This window comes from Arabidopsis thaliana, chromosome 4 (assembly GCF_000001735.4).
Source record: "Arabidopsis thaliana chromosome 4, partial sequence".
In the NCBI taxonomy this organism is placed as follows: Eukaryota; Viridiplantae; Streptophyta; class Magnoliopsida; order Brassicales; family Brassicaceae; genus Arabidopsis; species Arabidopsis thaliana.
The window spans coordinates 4,742,346-4,762,927 of record NC_003075.7 but is presented as its reverse complement, the minus strand read 5'-3'; the positions used below and the strand labels follow the sequence as shown (position 1 = coordinate 4,762,927).

The 20,582-nt window shown below is 40.3% G+C and overlaps 5 pseudogenes across 5 annotated transcripts; 1 reads left to right on the top strand and 4 right to left on the bottom strand.

Annotated features, from left to right (window-relative positions):
• Positions 1-1,299: 1,299 nt before the first annotated feature.
• Positions 1,300-3,855, bottom strand: AT4G07937 (annotated as a pseudogene; the record flags this gene model as incomplete). The annotated part of the gene is made up of 1 exon: positions 1,300-3,855.
• Positions 3,856-5,028: 1,173 nt separating this feature from the next.
• Positions 5,029-5,809, bottom strand: AT4G07936 (annotated as a pseudogene; the record flags this gene model as incomplete). Its single annotated transcript has 1 exon — positions 5,029-5,809.
• A 163-nt stretch (positions 5,810-5,972) lies between these two features.
• Positions 5,973-10,905, bottom strand: AT4G07947 (annotated as a pseudogene; the record flags this gene model as incomplete). The annotated part of the gene is made up of 1 exon: positions 5,973-10,905.
• Positions 10,906-11,587: 682 nt separating this feature from the next.
• AT4G07946 lies at positions 11,588-11,927 on the bottom strand (annotated as a pseudogene; the record flags this gene model as incomplete). The annotated part of the gene is made up of 1 exon: positions 11,588-11,927.
• Positions 11,928-14,650: 2,723 nt separating this feature from the next.
• AT4G07935 lies at positions 14,651-20,372 on the top strand (annotated as a pseudogene; the record flags this gene model as incomplete). Its single annotated transcript has 1 exon — positions 14,651-20,372.
• Positions 20,373-20,582: the final 210 nt, after the last annotated feature.

Sequence of the window (20,582 nt, the reverse complement as noted above, 5' to 3'; positions counted from 1 at the left end):
AAGCCAAGTGTGAATAGGTTTGGTGTGTTTCTACTAAACCTAAGCAACAGGTTAACATGCAAATCAAATTCAGAAACAAAACTACACTAAGCAGAAAATAAAGAACTCAAACAGCAAAAGCGGAAAGTAAACCAAGCACTAGGTAAAGCACTCGGTCGAGCAAACGAGTAAACAGGTCGAGTACAATACTAAAAACACCAATTTTGCACGAGACGAACAGAGTACTAAAAATATGAGTTTTGCACAAATAAACGAAACAGAGCTCTTAAGAATGGGGTAATTGGTCTTAGTGGACTCCTCAATCCATTAGCTAACTAACAAACTCAATCAAGCTATCCCTAGACAATAGATTCAAAACCAAATCAATCCACTTTCGTGACAATGATTCTCATAACTTTAGAACTTCCTAATCTCAATTTTCATTGATGAAACATAATAAAGCAGGCTTTAAACACCAATCTATTAAAGTCAATAAGCAGTCTAAACATCCAATGTCTTGGGCTAGAATCTACAAATCTCTGAAATTAGTTGGTTCAGACATTTCATCAAACACTTATTAGGTGGAGAAAGTCTGAAATCAATTTTCAATTGATCAGAAAGAAAATAGCATTAAGAACTCCTAAAACAGAAGGGAATCATGCATTTATAAACTTAGCTAGCTAAAGAAAAGAGGAATCCACCTAAACCTAACCCATCCTCAAGAACTCTGAAGAAGACTACTCAAGAACAATGAAGAACATCATAGAACAAAACCCAGAAAATTCATAAAACCCAGAAATCATTATAAACTTAACAAATGATAGATCTCAATGAGATAAACAAGTTTCCAGAAGAAATGAAATCCAAATTCTCAACACAACAACCAGAAAATGCAAAAGAAATCTAAGAACCCTAATATCCAGAAGACAAAACAAAGATATTTTGGGTAAAAACATAAGAGATCTATTTATACACAATCCTAGGTTGCCCTAATTGGGAATAAGACAAAATAGGAAAGTCGGCGCAGGAGCGCTCGGCCCTAGGCCGAGTAGAAAAGCCGAGTGGCTTGGTCTTGGTCACATAGCTCGGCTCTTGGCCGAGTGGCTTGGTCAAGTGGCTTCTCTTCTTCCTTAAGTGCACCACTCGGCCTTTAGCCGAGTGCCTTGGTCGAGTAGGCTCCTTGTTTTTCACGTGTGCTCCACTCGGCCTCCAGCCGAGTACATAGGCCGAGTAAACTTCAAATCCTTCCTTAGGTCCCCCGAACTCGAGTTTGTCCATCCCTTGTCTTAGAAACCTCCAAGTTGAGTCCAAAAGTACCTAATTCACCTGCAAAACACTCCAAATGCAAGTATGCTAGGCAATGCAATGCAAAATGTGCAAAAGAAGGAAAAGAGACTAAGAATGCATGAAAAAAGACATGAAACTAAACTAAATGCATGAAAAGCAAGGGCTTAAAAAGGTTAAAATCTAGTGTTATCAGTTGGTCGTCAATGGCTGCCTGTGATTGCTCCCAGGCCATAGACGAGCCGCCCTGTTCTGTATCAGCTCGAGCAGGTGGGTACTCGACCTCATCAGCTCTGTGGCGGCCAGCACCGCTCTGAGGATACTCGACCTCTCTTCTTTCGCTGCGATCAGTAGCGCAGTCGCGTAAAGTACGAGATTAGGGGATCCTTATGCTCTTCTTCCATATCCAGCACCACGAAGTCTGTAGGCACTTCCACTCCATTAATCATGACTGGTAGATCTTTCAACATGCCGAAGGGTTTTCGTGAAGACCTATCCGCAAGGATCAAAGTCAGGTCACAAGGTCTGTACTGAATAAATTCCAACCTTCTTGCCACAAAGAGTCGCATTAAGCTGACATAGGCTCCGAGATCGCACATGCAATCCCTGAAAGCTAATTCACCAATGGAACATGGTAGAGTAAAAGATCCAGGATCTTCTAACTTTTCTTGAACAATCCTCTTTTCAGTAGCACGAGATGGAGTAGCATCACATTCATCATTTGAATCGTGATACATCTTGATCCTTTCCAGTATTAGATTTCTCACATCTTTGTGAGGATCAGGAATCAAGTTGAGAACTTCCATCAGTGGCATCACTGCTTCAATCTCGTCTAGCTGTTTTGCTACAACAGACTTGTATCTCTCCATCCATGCTTTCCTCAATTTCCATGGAAGAGCACGTGAGGGTAATGGAGTAGGTTTGAAACGTTTTACCATCCTCTCAATTATGGTTGCTTTCTCTTCCGAGGTGGATTGAATGAGATCGCCAAAACCATCAGAATTGTTGAATTCAACAACAGAGACCTCAGTCTGAGTAGAAGGCTCCCCTTCTTGAACATCACTGTCCCTAGGGATTAAGTCAGGGACAGGTTGACTTGGCAGCTCTCGATCATAGTAGATAGTGATGGCGTGAGCAGTTGCGTACTCCTTTGGATTCTGTATTGACTTCCCAGGAAGTCCTGTAACTTTAGGTGCAGAGGTATATGCTGATTGTTCTTCCAAGTATCTGACTTTGGTATTCAATGCCTCCACTTTAGCATTCAGGTCATTGTAGCTGCAGTCCAGGTTATGGTGCAATTCAGATAACTACTTAGTAAATTCCATGGAGCTAGATGCTTGTCCTTGTAGCAGCGGTTGTACCATCTGTTTCATTTCAGCATCAGGAGCAGCAGGACCTTGGTTTTGCTAAGGTGCAAACCTTGGTGGTGGTTGCGGCTGGTAGTTCCCCTGAAATTGCTGCTTGGGAACAAAACCTTGATTGTAAGGAACAAAAGGTTTGTTCTGATCTTGTTGTTGCTGTGGAGGATACACCTGATCCTAAGGATTACCAACGTTGGTGCTGCGGTAGGAGAGGTTGGGGTTGTTGGTTTTCAAGTTGGTGTATCCTTTGTAGCCACCTTGATTGTTGATGCAGCTGACTTCTTCTAACTGGTTCCCCTCCCCATCTTGGACTTGATACTGCTCGTCATCAACAAGGAAGTGCACATGCTTCTGCTGGCTAAGAAGAATTTTGTCCAGCTTGTCATTCAGCGCTTTGATCTCCTTCCTGTGTTTGTCATCAGAGTTAGCTATGCCTCCGATGGTCCTGTCGCAGTCCTCGTTGTAATTACCATTTGATTGAGCAATGTTCTCAACCAATTCCCAGCCTTCTTCAACATCTTTATTCTGGAAATTCCCATTGCTGGCGGTATCTAGAAGCATTCTGATGCGTGGTAAAACGCATGTATATAAAGTACTGAGCAGAGAGGCTTTCTTGAAGCCATGATGAGGGCATTGGTTGGTGTAACCCTTGAAACGCTCTCATGCTTCACAGAAGCTTTCACCAGTCTTCTGTGAAAAGCCAGAGATCTCATTTCTGAGTCTTGCAGTTCTGACATTGGAGAAAAACTTTGCTAGAAAAGCCTTCTTGCAATCATCCCAGGTGGTGATGGAGTCATGGGGCAGATTCTTCTCTCAGATGTGTGCTTTGTCGCCCAACGAGAATGGAAATAAACAGAGCTTGAATCCGTCTTCACTTACACCATTGATTTTTGTTAGGTTGCAGAGCCTATCGAATTCATCAAGGTGGTCGAGTGGATCCTCCATTGGTAGACCATGGAATTTGTTTCCCTGAATCATCGAGATGAGACCACTCTTAATCTCGAAGTTATTGTTCTGGATAGCAGGAGGTGCAATTCCTTTCCTCTGACGATGGTGCATCTACATCACCAATGTTGGCAGGACCATTCTGTTGATTCTGTTCGTCAGCCATTTCGAGTGGTTGTTGGGGTAAAAGGTGGACTGTGTTTCTTCTTTCTCTGAATTCGCAAGCCATGTGGTCGATGTTATTGTTGAAAAAGAGGTTCTGGTTCTCTGGTGATCGAGTTTGCATACAGCAGAGGTGTACCTGGATCAAAAAGACAACAACAAAAATACACAGTCAGTAACTGAACTGAAAATTGAAAAAGAACTTGATCTAAGCAAGTTTGAAATCTTAAATGTAACAAACAAACACCTAATCGGCAACAGCGCCAAATTGATAATAGGTTTTTACTCAATTATCCTAAAACATCAATCATGTCATTGTAGTATTTTAGGTTGTCAATCCAAATGGATGTGATGCTAACAATCAAGATGTGATCAGAAGTCACTAAGTCAAGCCAAGCAATAACAGGTTTTGGTGTGTTCTAGCAGTCCTAAGTGAACATGCAGAAAACAGAAAATCAAGCGGATACAGTAAAACACTCGACCAACACAACTCGTTGCAGAGCACTGGGGTGGTCGAGTGACTGGTCGAGTAACATGCAGTAACCGAAACAAAGATACTCGACTGCACAGTCTGTTGCTAGACAACTGGGTGGTCGAGTATCAGGTCGAGTAACAGGAAAGAATTGTAGAAACTAAGCAACAGATGACAAGATGCAGTAAACAACAGTAGCGTAACAAAGAAATCAATCACATAAAGAATTCACGAGGATGGGGTAATTGAGTAGGTTTGTTTCCTCAGTTTACAGGTGATTGACATGCTCAATAAATTATCCCTAGACAACAAAAACCAAATCTAAGTGTCACCGCAACAGAGACTCTCAAGTTAACTTAGTCCCAGACTTAATCACCATTGACGAGAGCTAACCTAACAGGCTTACGAATCAACAAGTTAAAGCCAAAACGCTCCCTGCAACCAATACCTTGGTACAGAGCCACGAATCTCTAGAATTAGTGGTTCAAACATTTCATCGAACACCTTTTGGGCGCAGAAATGTCTGGGCTCCAATTCCAGTTGATCAGAAAGCAATATGCATTAAGAACAACTAATCCAGAAGGGATATATCAATCAAACTCAACCACCTAGCATACTGAGAATTCTAAACTACTCTAACCCATCCTCAGAAACTTATTCACTACTCAGACATCATTGCAGAGAACATACACGTTGAATAGAATGAAAACATGATAACAACAGAGTAATAGCAAGGTGATAACATGATGAACAACAGTAAACGAAATCAAGAACAAAATGCTGAATACTGAATTGATTAAGAGAAATCCAGATTACAAAATGTCAAGAACACAGTGTCTGCGGAAAATAAAACTTAGCCCTACGAAAATGTAAAGTACATGCTACTTATAGCGAGATATTCTGAAACCCTAATACTCAAAACGACGCAGTATTGGGACGGATTAAGAACAGTACTCGACCCAGGTGGTCGAGTGAGAGGTCGAGTGATTAGCTGGCAATCGAGTATGTAATCGAGTGATGGTGATGGTGATACTCGACTTCATGGTAGAGTGGTGTGATCGAGTGAAGTGATCGAGTGACTCTCATGGTGGTACTCGGCCAGGTAGTCGAGTGGTGAAGTCTTCTACTCGACCAGGGGGTCAAGTGGTCCTTTGATGTCGTGGAGCATCTGCTCGACCTGGGGGTCGAGTGGTTTGACATGATCAGGTCCGCTTCTTCCAATTAGCTCGTTAACAGCTCCAAATCACCTGAAATCAACACAAATATACAATATGCATGCAAAACTATCCTAAACATGCAAAGTGATGACAAATGATGAGAAATGGTATAAAACAGTGGTGATATGATGCAATAATGATAACAAATGGATGCTCAAAACATGTAAAATGCACACTTATAAGTAGACAATGTCTCTTCCACGAGTGCTTGATCGTATCAATGGACCAAGGTCAGACCAACATTAGTCAGCCATGTTCTTAGTTATCTTCGAGAGTCAATCGTCGGGAAGAGTCAGTAAGTTCTTCACTTTAATAACCACTATTGTGGATTTAGTTGGGGCAATTACAGTTGTATTGAATGTCATACATGTGTTGGTAAGCGTTAGCTGTCAAATCAATTTATCACCTGAGTTATGTTAGAAAGTAAATTTGCAGTGTACGAGAAATATAGATATATATGGGGGACATATGTTTTAACGTGTACATACACATTACATTTTGTTTGAGAAGAGAGTGATAACGAAAACTAAATTAACTTCTTACAATCTCCAAACTTAAATGTAGTTGCAATCAAATATCTTCGATAGGTTTGTTCAAAATAATTAGTTGCAAAGATTCAGATTATTGTTCTTGGATGATTATAGCAAAATACACAGAACCCGCCTCGCGCTTTCCGTGCTCGTAGATGTCAACCGAGTATTTCTAACGGTAGAAGACCATGTCTGCTTCTCGAATGGTGAACAAGTCTGAAACAGGGTTTCCAAACGCGAGCAACTCCAAGAACTTCATCGTGTAAGGCCCGCAATCTCCTGTAGTTGGGTTTTGAGCAACGGTTAAACAACGCTCATACTCAAAAGTTTTAAGTGAGTACGCATAAGTCAAGACATACTGGCACATCGCTCTAACTAAGTACGACATCATTTCGTAAATAGGAGTCATTCTCGACTTCACAGCTGACTCCCACATGTGTGATATTAAAGCGTCATACACAGTTATTCGCTGTTCTTTACATCCTTCACCCACTTCATAGTGGGTTCACGGTTTATGTGTACTCCATTAGCAATGTCGGACATAAATTTGCCCCATTTGAACCCGTTCTTATTAATACACTTCCTGAAGTCGACCACCCGCTTGGAAAGTTCATGCCTCAGGGAGAAGTCCAATACAATACATCTGTTTGCTAGCAGTTGTTCACCGTTCTTATGCCACATCAACATTGCCATCATTTCTAAATGCTGAAATGATCAAAAAATATAATCAGTGTACGTACACTTAAACCATATTTTACCATGTTTGTAGGATTTATTATACATGGTGGCAAGTAGTGTACGTATATTAATGCAACGTACCGAACTTTTGATCTTTATACCAGGTGTTATAAGCTTGGCAAAAAACTCGTTGTCCACTTTGCGAAACCCGAGAAGAGTATGAATCCTGTAAATCCAGTAAAATATTTGATAACAAGCTTAAGACTTGCAAAAATGATGATGGAATAATTACTAATCCAATATAATAGAATATACTTACACATGGTCTCATTTAATGATATTGGTTAATTCCTCTACTTTTGAAGGGTCAACCATGTCCAGGGGGTTGTATGAGACATTTCCAGCCTTGATAACAACCTCTGACTGTTGAGTTGGTACATCTGCCACCAAGACTATTGTTTCCTTAAAACCTCCAGGAAGGGCATCATCCTGTTCATAGACTAGTTGCTTCTTCACTTTTTTGGGACCTTTGGGGCTGCTTTTTTTTCTTTTTTTGCTTCGACAACAACATCATTGTCTGATTCATCCTGTAAACAATTATGATTGTCAACAACAGTTTTATTCGTTTTTCTATAATACGTCCATGGTAAAAATAGGTACATACATTATTTTTATGAATAGAGACGGTTTTGTCTGCTTCATCTGACCCTGGGTTTGGATCCTCATTTCCTCCAGACCCCTCGACAATGCCCGGCTCTTCCATCACTCCCTGTACAAGTTAACCTACATAAGTCTCTATAATGTACACATATAATCCTATGTATGCTAATAAGTGATTAGGAATTCAAACACACAAATTGTTACCTCCATATCATTAGGTGCACCCAAATCAACGGAGCCTTGTGTATCCAACTCGCGTATCATCTGCATAATATAAATTTTATAAATTTGAACAGTTCATAGTAAATTTTATTTTCAGCTATAGTTAACTTACATTATTAACTACTTGAAATGGTGACGGGGGATCATTGTGGGTCTTCTCAGGTATTTCCACTTTCATCCCTGGCACTAATTTGGATTCTGCTGCCGCCTCAACCTGTAGAATTTAACATCGGATAGCTGCTTTTTAGTTATGTATGAAACAATCTATGTACACAGACAATAGTGACAAAAAATGTACGTACACTTGTGGCGGGTATGTCTTTAATTTCAGACTCACGAGCTGTATCTCCATCAGAAGGCTCAAAAGTTTCTTCTGCCTCGCTACCATTAGCTTCAGTCACAGCACTGGCATCACTTGCTTCTTCCTGAAACAAATATACATACACGTCTTATATGCGTACACATATGGAAAAACAACAAGTGACTATTAGCTGAACACATACCTGTGTAGATGTTAAAGGTAAACCTGATGGATTGTCTACCATCTCTGTATCAGCATTTGCTTTTTTATCGGCCTCTGTATGGGTACCAACTAGGACAGGTTCAACACCATCTATTGGTCCATTATCCTGAAACATAGGCTACCATGGAGTTAAGCAATATATAAGTGGACATTTTAATGTAATATATATGCGTATAGTAATGGAAAACTGTATAGAACTATTACCACAAGATATACCTCTGAAGCTCTTGCAAGCACAGTAGATGGAATTTCTTCCATCTCGGTGTCAACACTAGCTTCTTCCACAGGCCTCCCTTCCTGTGTACAAACATAGACAGTCCCAGACATTGAACCTAAAATGACAGTCTTACCAACAACTACATTTCCTCTATCCTGAAACATAGTATAACTAACTTTTTAAGCCTATATGTACGTACACCATTAAAACAGATTGGTAAGAGTATTAGTAGACGACATACCGGATGGGATTGTGTGGATCCAGCATAAGGAACTATAGCTTATCCAGTGTCAACAATCTCTTCTTCTGCGGACGAAGAATCCACTTCATCTTTTCCAATAAAATCACTTTCATTATTGGCTTCATACTGTACCGAAGCAGACAGTACAGTTATACGTACATATGGATTTGAAAATATTTAGGAATGTACTTACATGCCATACCTGTTCATCAATGAATCCTTGCATATCTTCCTTATTGGAATTAGATAGCTCAGTACTGTCAACAACAAAAGAAACACTCTTCTTCGGCTTTGAAGAATTTCTTCTTCTGCCGACAGCAATGGTAGGTACTCCAGGGACATCCAAATCTTCCTCTTTGGAATTACCACCAACAGAATGCGCAGGAGTGTCCACATCATGAGAAACACGATTCAGCCTTGAAGACTTTCTCGTTCCAGTGCTTCCTTTTGTAGACATCCTTCTCGATGCCTTCTTCGCAGTAACCGGTGCCTTATCCATAGATGTAGGTGCTTTCCGTGAATCATGGGAAGGTATGGTTTGTTCTGGCTTTTTGCCTTTTGGATCAAGGGCAGCACATATCTCCTGGCGGATAAAATGTTTCATATCTTCTTGCATTTGATACATTTGGGCATCCTGCTTCTTGAAACACCTCCTCATTTCAACTAAAAACCTCTCAAGCAGCGGCTCTCCAAGACAATCCTCATCATTTTCTTCATTATCACAATCGACAGCAGATTTTTGTTTTTTCATAGCAGGTGCTTTTGGGCTCGGGCCCGGTGCATTTTGTTTCCTCTTGACATCTACAATAAACCAGTTGCTGCTATTTATTGGTTTTCTTCTGGGTGCAATAACCAGAAAATATGAAAACACCATTTATACTTACCTATCTCTTCTTGTTGTGGTGGGCACACCTGCTTTGTTACTCCAGCATAACCTCCAACCCATTCATCCTCCTGCCACTCGTGCCCATCTATCAACAGTGCCTCAATGTAATTAACTTTTGGATCATCAACTTCATCATCCCATGAAAGGGATGGAGGACAAACATTGTCCGCTTGTTTCACAATATAGTTGACCTCAACCTACATAAATAAGTTTGTTAACCATAGAGAATGTACACTTACTTTTTATGTACGTACATAAACAATTGAACACACCTCATCAGCAGCCTCACACTCCAATATGCTAGATGTCTGGATTGCCCGCAGTGAGGCAAGACGATGGATAGACCTCTAAGCAAATGTCCTGTTAGCTTCATCATCAGGTCCTACCTTAGCAATGGATGGGAGTGTTTCGAAAGCAAACAGCTGGAGTGCTAATGGGAAGCCATGGAGTGCATAAGACCCTTTCAGTAAACCCCTTATCAGTAGTTGAGCATCAGAAGGAGTTTGGAATTTTCCTATCCTCCCAAAGTACGGGTAAAAGACACCCTTCCCCATGGGTATTTGCAGAAGAACTGCACGTTCTTCGTCATCTCAACAGTCTTCAAAGTTAGCCTGTTGGGGTTATTGTGGGACATCATCACACCATCTACCAGAATTATAAGAGAGAGAGCCAGTTGCTTCCACCCCTCCATGCTTTACTCCTCCTACAGCCAGCTCACCAAATCAGCAATTGTTGGACTCGGTTTCGCCCAAAACCTCTCAGTAAACAGAGTAGTCCAAACACTATTACACTCATGTTTCACTCTTATAACAGCCTCCACGGCTTTCTTCTAGGGATACTTCCCACATTCCAGCCCAGTTACGATACTAAATTCTCTTAATCCAAATCTGATTGGATGACCGCCGAATACCATCCACATCTCATTCACCTTCTTTGTCACTAACTGACGGCATATTAGTCCAAGGACAAGCTTACCAGAGAAGGAAGCCTTGTTTGCAGGTATTTTAAAAAGGTCCCTAAATGGAGAATCGAGAAGAAACTGCATCTCTTTTTTCCCTTTTAGTGCATTTGCTATGTCATAAATGTACTCCGGTTTAGAGTACGCGTTCATCTTCGTCTTGGAAGGGTACCAGTATAGAGCAAAGAGTCTTGGTGGTAACTCTTCAACTATAAGATCTTCAGTCGGAGCAACACTTGGACTGCTTGCAATTAAAAGTGATATACAGTTAAGCAATATGAATTAGTGTACGTACACAAAAATTATCCAGATTATAACTCAAAATTCCATCCTAAAGATATGCTAAATTCTGACTAGTTCTAACCCTTTAATCAAACAAGCTTTACGATTCTGATACACTCAAAGACAACAAACGGTAAATTAGAGATACTAACCCAGTTCCTCCGTTGCCTTTGTCGAAGAGCGTTTTCTCCGCGGGGAAACTCTTAATACCCGCTTCTCCTTCTCTGGACCACTATCTTGGGTATGCTGCTTCGTCGGGACTTCGTCGTTTGCTTTATTCCCAGCCATAGCGAAAGTTGCTATCTCGCCGGAGGTTCCTTACTTCGCCAGAAAAAACTACAACTTTCTCTTCGCCGGATTTTGGAGTTTAGTGGTTCAATTCAACTACCCAACAATTCGAAGTGATGTCGAAATATGAAGGAGTGGATACTGAATTTCGAACAGCTTTTTAATTCTCTCTCAAATCTTTCTGTTTCTCTCTTCTCTTTTTCTTCTTCTTCGGTTTTTTTGTTTCGTTTTTTTTTGTCGTTTTCAAAACTGAACCGCATCAACTAAACCGATACCAACTGCTGTACGGTTTGGTTGATGCCATTAAGAAATTTTCCCAGGGTATTTTTGTCCGAAATTGATTGAAAAGACAAACTGTGGAAACCATTTCTCACTTTGACAAACGGTGAGAGCAATTTTTTTTCTTCAACTTCTGTTAAAATTTCTTTTTTTTTACAGGCATACTCGGTTATGTAAGGAGTGTTGGTGAAATACAAATTTATGATGTTTTTAACAAGCCTTGAACTTAAAAATTTAATGTATATTTTTTATCTTTCATATGTTTTGATATTTAAAATAATATCATTTTATATAAATTGTAGTGCCACAAGGAGATTTGTTGACTCTTTTTGGAATCCCTCTCTGAATGCTATCGATGAGGTGGTTGTGTGTTTACAAAATCAATACAATGAAATGTATTATATAATTGTAGAGTCCCAGTTATACACTTGCTACAAAACAAAGATAAGACACATTAGAAATAGACAAGATCAATTGTTGTACCAAACAAAACACAACTTATTTGACTTACACCAAAGGTTTCAAACCATCGATCGATCACTGCTTCTGATGTCTGTGTCCAATTTGCATGAGGTTCTTTGAAATCTCTTTCAAAAATGCTCCGGACAGTAGTTGCAACTGAAGAGTCATCGTCAAACCTACAAATCAAAACACCATCAGACAGACAAAACTGAACAGAGACAAGAAGAGATCAGAGCCTAGTGGCTTACCCGAGAGTTCCCGGAGGCCGGTTAGGGTCTAATCTGAAGTAAAAGATCCCTAAGTACTTTGACTAGACAAAGAACACAACTCCAATAAACACACTTTATTAGAACAACTTTCAAACTGATCAATCAGAGATAAGTTTGGACAGTGTTACGCAACATCAACAACCTGATTTGCTCCTATCAGATACTAAAACTACCCACCTCACAAACACAGCAACAGCCGTGTGCTCTCTTTGTTCACTCACCAATGAAACCCACAAGAACAAGTTCTACTTAACTTTTCTTCTCTTCCACTTTTCACAAGTAAAGTGGCTAACCCTAATAAGAGACCGAAACTTCTCTTATATCATTTCACGGAAAAGGCAGGATGCTTCACTTTATCCAGTAGGTCCAAGTGTAGCTCCTCATCATTATCTTGACAACTAGGCCCACGTCCTATGTCTAACGACTTCGTCTCCTTTGTCTAAACTGATACGCCTTTTCTTCACTCCAATCAACATGCCACGCTGGCAAAAGCAACTGCTACTTTCCCACTTTCTCTGTTATGATCTGTACTGCTTCAGGCACGCCTGTTGTACTTCAGACACTCTGTTTCTTCATAATCTAGGCAAACCTACACGTCAGGATTAGCAAGTAACTCTTTTATTGTCAAGTCATTGAGTCGGGCAGCTAGCAAAGTAGTGTGATAGGTAGAACCGCGGGGGGATTGATTGACAGGTGGAGGAGAAGCACCATCTGCTTGATGGTTCAGATTGATTGGCGTCTGTGGTAATGTATATGGCGATTATTCTGAATCGCCGAGGCGTTTCCTTCACTACCTTGAGATCGAAACCTTGAATAATCGTTCCGAGTAAAAGACATCTTACAATAAAAAAAAACATTAGTAAATCGATTTGTAAATCAAAGTCTAATTAGATCTACGACGAAAATCAACCGAAAACACGAAACCCTAATTAGATCTACAATGAAAATCAAACGAAAACGAGAAACCCTAATTAGATCTACAATGAAAATCAACCGGAAACACGAAACCTTAATTAGATCTACAATGAAAATTAAACGAAAACGAGAAACTCTAATTAGATCTACAACGAAAATCAATTGATATTAACTAACCCTAATTAATTCTAAAGAAATCGACAGAAAAACTCGATTGAAAAAACCCTAATTAGGGTTTCTGATAACACTGTATTTTACTTAGTTTACGAATGTATTCGTCATCATTTAGCTAAGGATGTTTTGGTGTGTTTTCAGGTTCAAAAGGAGGTTACAAGGAAATCACTCGCCCCTCTACTTTATCAGACCAGGAGGGAAGCAGCAGAGCAATTCACTTGACCAATCACTCTATCAAGGCATCTATAGAGGAAGCAGTAGATAACCACTCGACCCTTTACTTGATCCTCTACTCGACCAAATACTCGATCAAGGGCAATGGATTCTAAAAGACTTGTTGATCGTTCAAGGTGCCTTCAGATCCTCCTCATTCCCCACTCAACGAGACAGCTGAGCATAAGAAGAGGAGAGGAAGAAGCAACTACTCGACCAATTGATCACTCGTAGCATCGAGGCAAAGGCGCAGGCTTTGCAGCACCCTCTTTGCTTGATCCCAAGATCGATCATTCATCTAAACCGCCTCAAGTCTCTTGTCTTCTAGTGAATTTAGGGTTTTCATATTTTACTATAAATAGGTCACTTTGGGGTTTGTCCAAAGGACCAAACTTTTATTCTATAGTTTTTCTTTGTGTTTTAGAATCTTGAAACCTTAATTACTCTTAATCTATTTCGTTTTTGCATTTAGTTCATTCAGTATAGTTGTTTATCTTGTTTAAATCTACATTTTGATGAGTAATTTATGGGTTTGTGTTCTTGATTATGTTGCTTGAGTAGTGATTAGGGTTTTTGAGGATGAATTATATTAGGTTAATCTCTAGGTTATTCAGGTGGTGAAGATTAGGTTAGATCCCTTCTAGATTCGTTGACCCTAACGCTTATTTCACTCAGTTTAGTTTGAAATTCGACCCAAGGTATTCCAGCGTCCAAAAGACGTTCAAATGGATGTCTGATCTACGAATTCCAGAGATTTGTAGATTCTAGCGCAAACGATTGGATGTTTAGACTGCTTATTGACTTTAATAGATTGTTGCTTAAAACCTGCTTTGCTATATTTCATCAACGAGACTTGAGATTAGGAAGTGGTAAAGTAATGAGGATCAATGGTATGAGAGTGGATTGATCTGGTTTTGAATCTATTGTCTAGGGTATTTGCCTTTTGCCTGTTAGTCACCTGATGAACCCTAGAGTTACTCTTGTCAATGAATCCATCCTTAGGACTTCTGTTCTTCTTTGATTTATCCGTATCCACCCACTGATTGCAATTTTATTCTATTGTTATTTCATTCACCTGTTGAGTTACCTATTATTGCACTTTAGTTCTTAAATTTATCACATGTTGGTTCTACTGGACCCAATCATTATAATTTGGCTTGACTTAGTTGCTTATGTACACATCTTGATTGCTAGCAATTACAGTGGACTGAATTGACACCCCCTGTTGCTGCATCAACATGTTAGTGTTTAAGGGGAAATCAAATTTCACAACATAGTTAGGCGTAAAAACCTAATTATCAATTTGGCGTCGTTGCCAATTCATTGTTGCATTGTTACATTCAAAATATATATATAAAAAAATAAGATCAAGTTCTTTTACATTACTCAAGTTAAAAACACATTTTTTTCGTCTGCTTGCCAATTCTTTGTGCATGCAAACTCGGTCCAAAGGATCTGCACACCTACTACCTTTCAAAGATAGAATTGACATAATAGCTCGTGAGTTACAAAAAGCAAAGGCATACTGTGATCAAAAAAGACCAGCTGCTATGGATCAATAGAACAAAGGAGTTGAGATACAAGACCCACCTAATGTTGATCAACCAAGAAACATTGGCGCTGGTGATGCCCCAAGGAATCATCACCAGAGGCAAGGGATAGTGCCACCGCCAGTTCAAAATATCAACTTTGAAATCAAGAGCGGTCTCATCTCCATGATCCAAGGAAACAAATTTCATGGTTTTTCCATGGAAGACCCCTTGGACCATCTTGACAGCTTTGATAGGGTCTGTAGCTGAATATCAATGGTGTTACTGAAGATGGGTTTAAGTTAAGACTATTTCCCTTCTCTTTGGGAGACAAAGCACACCATTGGGAGAAGACTCTACCTCCAGACTCCATCAGTTCATGGGATGATTATAAGAAAGCATTTCTTGCCAAGTTCTTCTCTAATGCTCTTACAGCTAGGGTGAGAAACGAGATCTCAGGCATCACATAGAAAAATAATGAAACTGTCTGTGAAGCCTTGGAGAGGTTTAAAAGTTATACCACTCAGTGCCCCCATCACGGTTTTAAGAGAGCTTCTTTATTGAGCACACTCTAACCGAAGAGCTTTACAAAAGATAAGGATGCTGCTCGACACTGCTTCCAATGGAAACTTCCTGAACAAGGATGTAGAAGAAGGATGAGAGTTAGTTGAAAATCTGGCACAATCTGATGGGTGTTACAATGAAGACTATGACCGATCAGTGAGACGAACTAAAGAAACTGAGGATAGACAAGGAAGGATATCAAGGCTTTGAATGAAAAGCTAGACAAACTGTTGCTGGCTCAGCAGAAGGAGATACTCTACATCACTGATGAAGAGCACTTCCAAATGCAAGAAGGGGGGAGAATGATCAAACTGAAGAGATCATCTACATTGAGAACCAAGGAGGGTTCAACAAGGGCTACAACAACTACAAGCCCAACCCAAACCTCTCCTACAGAAGCACTAATGTAGCAAACCCCCAAGATCAAGTGTATCCACCACAACAGAATCAATTTATGCCATTTGTTCAGTACAACCAAGGTTATGCCTCTAAGCAGCAGTTCAACGGAGGTTACTGTTGGTATCAGATTCTACACCAATGGTTCGGGACCAACCAAAGATTGCCATGTAGGCATAAGAGGAGTCCACAAAGGATAGGACCCATGAGAACCTTGAGTTGAGAGGATATAGGCGAGGTGGCCATGCTGTGAGGTGGATACGAACTCGAGATTAAAGACAATTTTGTTCACGGCTTTTTTGGATCGAAAGGCGAAGCCCACGAAGTCTAAAGTCAATTCAAATTCGAATGTTTAAACATTAAACCCAAAGACTGAAACAGACACATTTAAAGGAAAATTATGGTGTATAATTGAGAATTAAATGTGATGTACTAGTATAAGTAAGAGGGCCAAGAGCCATGTAAAAGAGGGGCAATTTTATTAACAAATACACTTTAGTTATTTTCATACCATTTCATAGTTTTTACACTTGATTTTTGTCCTCAAAAATAATTCTTCTCACTAAATAAATAAATACTTGAGTGTATGAATCCGACACCACATTTTATCGCAACCAGTGGGGACGGAGGATTCTTGAGTCGTCAAATTTTCTTCACCACATTTTTGAGACAAGCATCAATGGCCAAAGAAGACGCCCTCAATACATTGTTGGCCGAAACTCTCAAAACCATGCTGCAAATCATGTCAGAAATGACACAAAAGTTCTTGGATGTGGAAAAAGCTGTTGATACGCTACAAACAACCCATGTATTTCTTAGCCAAAATGTCAGTACTATACAATCTCGTGTTCATTCTCTGAGTGCAGGAAACCTTCTTGGAGTCCGAAGGAGAATGTTCAATTCGCCGAGCTCCCATACACAAAATGGGACCAGCGGATAGACAACTCATGATGCCGCTAACAAAGTAATTCAGCGGGAGGATGGGGAGACGCAGCTCGGAGATGATGATCAACTAACAGATCAGCACGAGCAAGAAAGTCTCGACCAATTCGAGACCATGACAAATGTTAGCCGAGAATTGAAAGAGATGAGATCGAAGTTCCATCAGGCCACTAGTTCGGAGCCGGATATCGATCGAGTCATTGAAGAAACTCGCAAACACCTTTTACCCCACAAATCGTAAGCTTGAAAATCAGAGATTCATGGAAACTCAATCTTGAGCCTTACAACGGATTGGAAAACCCAAAGAGCAATCTCACAGCGTTCCTGATCGTCGCTGGACGAGTCGACTTGGATGAAGCTGAAGAAGACGCGGGATACTGCAAACTCTTTTCTGAGAATATGTGTGGACAAGCACTGATGTGGTTCACCCAATTGGAGCCAGGATCAATCAGCAATATCAACGAACTGTCAGCTTTGTTCCTGAAATAAACTCCATACTTATGGATAAAAGCACTTCGGACACCGACCTTTGTAATATATCACAAGGACCAAATGAATCCATTCGAGCTTTCCTTACTAAATTCAAGGGTGTGCTTTCAAAGCTCCCAAGAGTATCACAACAATCAGCATTGTCCGCCCTTTGGAAAGGTTTGTGGCACGATTCAAGGTTTAAAGAGGATCTAATACTTCACAAGCCGGATACAATCCAAGATGCGCTTTTTCGTGCTAACAACTGGATGGAAGTAGAAGATAAAAAAGAGATCTTTCGAAAAGGAATAAGCAAGCGAACCCTACTGTCACATTCCCTACAAAGAAATTTGAGCCCACGGATAACCAAGGACCTAAAAAATTCGGATCACAACCCTTCAACAATAACGTCACGAAGCATTTCCAAGGGAAAGGAAAGTCGAACACTTGCGTCCGAGATGAAAGTTTGTACTGCGACATACACAAAGTGATTGGGCATTTGACTAAATACTGTAGTGTCCTTAAAAGATATCTCGCAGAATTATGGGCAAGCGGGGATCTCTCTAAATTCAATATAGAAGACTTCGTGAAAAAATATCATGAAGCAAGGGACAACTCCGAAGCTCAAAACCCTAACGTGAAAAGGCCGAGGTCGTCCAACGAAGAAGAACCAAGGAGTTCAGAGGGAAAGATCAATGTGATCCTTGGAGGTTCCAAACTTTGTCGAGATTCGATCAATGCTATCAATAAGCATAGGCGAAATGTTTTAGTTAAAGCAAGCTTAAGTGAAGAAGTTCACTTTCAAGTTTCTTTAATATCATTCGATGAGGAAGAAACCCGGAACCTCGAAAGACCTCATGATGATGCCTTAGTCATTACTTTGGACGTTGCTAACTACGAAGTACCAAGAATTCTCGTCGACACGGGAAGTTTGGTGGATTTAATTTTTCTAAGTACTTTGGAAAGGATGGGGATTAGTCGGGCTGAGGTGTTAGGACCTCCATCTCCTTTGGTGGCGGTTACAAGTTAGTCAGCCATGTCTCTCAGAACCATCAAGCTACCAGTTTTTGCCGGAAAGATATCAAAAATCCTCGACTTCGTTGTCTTTGTTAAACCAGCAACTTACAACATCATCCTTGGGACTCCTTGGATTTATCAAATGAAGGCGGTCCCCTCTACATATCATCAATGCATCAAATTTCCAACCCCGAACAGAGTGAAAATAATTCGAGGAGATCAAGAAGCTTCGCAGACTTGTTATCTAGGTAGCCACGGTTTGAAGATCCAATAGCAATTAACGAAGCTCGCGAAGAATGGAGTAATTCCAAGATTTCCTAGTGGGCAAAAAGTGGATGATGTCGTGATCAAAGTGATATTAGAGGAAGACCAACCAGATCGGAAAGTTTGAGGTTGGGCTACTGTGACCGGCAAATTAAAGGAAGCTTTGGTAGAACTTTTGAGGAAAAACAAGACCTCATTTGCGTGGTTAGCAGCAGATCCGAGCATAATTTGTCGTGAGCTGAACGTGGATCCGAGCTTTAAGCCTGTAAAACAAAAAAGGAGAAAACTCGGCGTAGAGCGAGCGAAGGAAGTAAACGACGAAGTGGACAATCTTTTAATGATATGATCTATAAGAGAAGTACAGTACCCAGAGTGGGTGGCAAATATCATTGTGGTAAAAAAAAGAATGGAAAAGATAGGGTGTGGATCGACTTCACAAACCTTAATAAAGCATGCCCAAAAGATAGCTTCCCGCTCCCGCATATAGATCGACTCGTGGAGCCTACTGTTGGAATCGAGTTGTTAACTTTCATGGATGCCTTCTCGGGTTATAATCAAATAATGATGAATCCTGAGGATCAAGAAAAAAACATCATTCATCACGGACATAGGTATTTATTGTTATAAGGTAATGCTTTTTGGTTTAAAAAATGCAGGAGCAACTTATCAATGGTTGGTCAATAAGATGTTCCACAAGCATCTTGGAAAAATGATGAAGTCTACATAGCTGATATGTTGGTCTGTCGTTGAAAAAAGAAGACTATTTTAAGCATCTAGAGGAGTGTTTTGAAATTCTCAATCAATATCAAATGAAGCTGAACCCGGCGAAGTGTACTTTCGGGGTCCCGTCCGGAGAATTCCTTGATTATATTGTGACAAAAAGGGGAATTGAAGCCAATCCGAACCAAATCAACGCATTTCTAAACATGCCATCTCCAAAACACTTCAAAGAAGCACAACTATTGATTGGTAGGATTGCAAATTTGAATCGTTTTATCTCAAGATCAACAGATAAGTCTTTACCGTTTTATCAAATTCTAAAAAGAAACAAAGAATTCCTTGGGATGAGAAATGTGAAGAAGCTTTTGGGTAGCTTAAAGCGTACCTAACCACTCCACCTGTATTGTCCAAACCTGAACTGGATGAGAGGCTCTATTTTTACGTTTCAATGTCGAATCATGCAGTAAGTGGAGTCCTAATCTGGGAGGATCACAACGAACAAAAGCCGATTTACTACATAAGCAAGTCAATGACAGATCCATAAACTAGATACACAATGATGGAGAAGCTCACATTTGCGGTGGTGACTTCAGCCCGTAAGCTACGTCTATATTTTCAATCCCACCCTATCGAAGAGTTAACTAACCAGCCACTTCGAACAATACTTCACAGCCCAAGTCAGTCTGAACAGTTGGTGAAGTGGGCAGTGGAGCTCACTGAATATAATATAAAGTTCAAAAGCCAAGTCAGCATGAAGGCCAAGGTTTTAGCTGATTTCCTAACCGAACTAAGTACTTGGTGCGCCAGAACAACCGGAGAGTCAGACTTGGAAATTGCATGTAGACGGATCTTCATCAAGACAAGGATTCGGAGTGGGAATCAAGTTGGAGTCACCCACATCGGAAATTCTTGAACAGTCATTCCGTCTACTATTTAGTGCTTCTAATAATGAGGCAGAGTATGAAGCCTTAATTGCCCGACTTCGGCTGGCACAAGGAATTGGAGCTGAAGAAGTGGTTGCTTATTGTGACTCGCAATTAGTAGTTAACCAGTTCAATGTAGACTATGAGGCCAAAGACTCAAGAATCGAAGCATATCTTGAGGTAGTTAAAGATCTTTCTAAAAGTTTCAAGAAGTTTGAACTGGTTCGAATACCTCGAAAAGAGAATACACCGGCGAATGCACTCGCCATATTAGCATCAACTTTGGATCCTGAGTTATAAAGAATCATTCCAGTCGAATGCATCTCGGAGTGGAGCATTAAAGACAAAAAGGAAACTCTCGTCATTACAGATCTCGAGCAGCGACACGTGCCCATGGTAGAATTACTGATATAACACTGTTTTTACTGATTTATCTATGTTTTAGATTTAGGATTTTGAGTCTTTTAGTTATTTCTCGAGTCTTTTTAGAGTCTTTTCAGGTATTCTATGAGGAGGGACAACAATGGAAATGAGGAGACATT